This window comes from Misgurnus anguillicaudatus, chromosome 15, assembly GCF_027580225.2.
Source record: "Misgurnus anguillicaudatus chromosome 15, ASM2758022v2, whole genome shotgun sequence".
Classification (NCBI taxonomy): Eukaryota; Metazoa; Chordata; class Actinopteri; order Cypriniformes; family Cobitidae; genus Misgurnus; species Misgurnus anguillicaudatus.
Window position 1 is genome coordinate 29393718 of NC_073351.2, and position 2430 is coordinate 29396147.

Sequence of the window (2430 nt, forward strand, 5' to 3'; positions counted from 1 at the left end):
TGTGCTCAAATACCCGCAGAGTTTTGTCGATGCCGTTTTGACAGATGATTTGTTAATCTGACTCATGACTGCACACGAATTGTTTGCTTGTACTATTGCAGATTTCGTTGTATTGGAAAGATAGTTAATGGAAACTTTTATTATTAAATTTGGAAAAGAGATCCTTGCAGTACTACTAGCTTATATCTGTAATCTGTATGTCCGTCTTTGCATGCATTTGACGGTTGTATCCAAAGCAATTTGAAGTGCATTTAAGCTATGCCAAAACACTGGACAGGTTGTGCGTTTCCTAAACCCGTGACCTTGGAAATGTTAGGGCCATGCTCTACAAATCGTATTACATGTGTGGCACACATGTGCACACGAGCAATCTTTTCTATCTCCTCAGATCTACCAGGTCAAATCCACAAGCACGGCCTGTTTCAATACGGTTTATCTTTCTGTGATTTAGATATAGCTCCTCATGTTCAAACACAGGGTCACATTTCCTTCTCAGTGTGCACTCGGGGTACTTCTGTGCCGGCTGTTTGGGGATAGCACAGATACTGACCAAATTAATATAAGGGCTGAAATACTGCAGACAAAGCACAGATGCCTTATCATGGGGCGGTCAAGAGGCCAAAAGGAATTCTCATCACCTGAGCATAATGCTTTATGGATTTTCTTCCTTTATTAGGAGGCATTGGAGCTGCTAAACATCAGAAAGATAGATTGAAAATCTCTTTTGGGAGACGAAACGGCAACATCAAAGCCTGCCGCGCACCACCTTAAAGCTCAGGAGGGTAACTGCTAACCAACACACGGAATACAGAATCTTCCTCACCTATGAAATATTTACAATCCTGATCTGGATTTAAATATTTGAGAGCCTTGGAATTCACTTATAGTGGAGTTTCTATAAGGTTTGGGATATGCCATTCTCAGACATTATTGAAAACAAATCAATAAGAGCTTGTTTGTTTCAATGGGAAAAACACACAAGAGCCAAAATTATAACCCTCATATTCTTGCTCCAAGGTTACTGCTGTGCTCTCAGTAGGAGACTAAGTAGCCTACATGACCGATCAGAGTGCAAAACTAACGTACATAACATATTATTTGAAAATTACCTGTTATTAACCTGTGTGTTTTTGTGCAACGTTGATGTAGGATGAAAGGGAACACCAACAATATCCGTTTACAACATGAGGAAGGTTTTATTTTTAGATAATGGCGGCACTGATTATAGAACAAACCACAAGAATGTTTGAATATCAACATGAGAGTATAATAAATATCATTAAAACGCAAAGGAGAAGACAGTCGCGTTCCTGAAGCTCAGTTGGCATTGCAATTGCAGTGCAAAATATCACATGTTTGATTTATGCAAATAGTGATAAAATGTATACCATGTAATGTATTGTAGATACATTATCTGCCAAATGCATAAATTGGCCATTGGAATAAAAATTGTTTTCTTGAATTTACTTAATACAAAAAAAAAATCTGCCAATGGGGTTACGCAAATTTTTCTTAAATTTTTCTTGAATTTTTCTTGAATGTTCAAGATTTTTTTGCTTACCCCATTGGCAGATTTTTTTGCTTGTTTTATGCACAAAATCACTAAAATTTGATATATTTTGTCTAAAACTAGACTTATTTTCATGGGTGTTTTTGCTCATCAAGAAAAAACATCTTAATTTAAGAATTTTTAGATATTTTTACTGAAAACAAGATAAAAATACAAATTTTTTTCTTCCTGAAAACCATATTTTTGCGGTGTACATATTGAAACCAAATGTATACAAATCTGTAGCTAAATCTTTTTTTAAAGGTATTGCCCCTGTGACCATATTTGGTTCCAAAACGCGATAAACGCCATTTTAAATAGTGACCACCAAAATCAGTATTGTATCAAGTCACTATTAAAAAGTTAATTTTACACAAAATCCGATATCTGCCGTGATATTCTGTCATCTATTCACCCTTTCTTCCCAAAATGCGATAAACGCCAGTCCTCCTTCTCTGCAGAATGCAATAAATCCGCTCAACAAATCACAGCGCACCGTTCCACGCATTGTGAACATTAATGGTGGTGCGTTGAAAACACACAGAATCCTAGTTTTCCTCATCTACTTTGTACCTCGTGATCAACAAACGAACAAAAACAAAATAATACTTTTGATAGCATTGATAAACCTGTGATGTTTTTCTATGGTTGGGAAGAAACCTAAGCCACTCAGCCGACAGAAAAATGCCGGCTGTTGCTTGTTCTCAAATGACAGCATCAAGCTTCTGTCAGGCTAACACATTGACCCCAGAGAATCTTATGAAAAACTTTTCATTATTTTACTCGAAGGCAACGAAAATCAAGCAGGACCAAAACATTTGACAGCTGATCGCTGTTCAAAAAGTTCAGCGACGACGTCCCAAGGATGACAGCAGCAATGA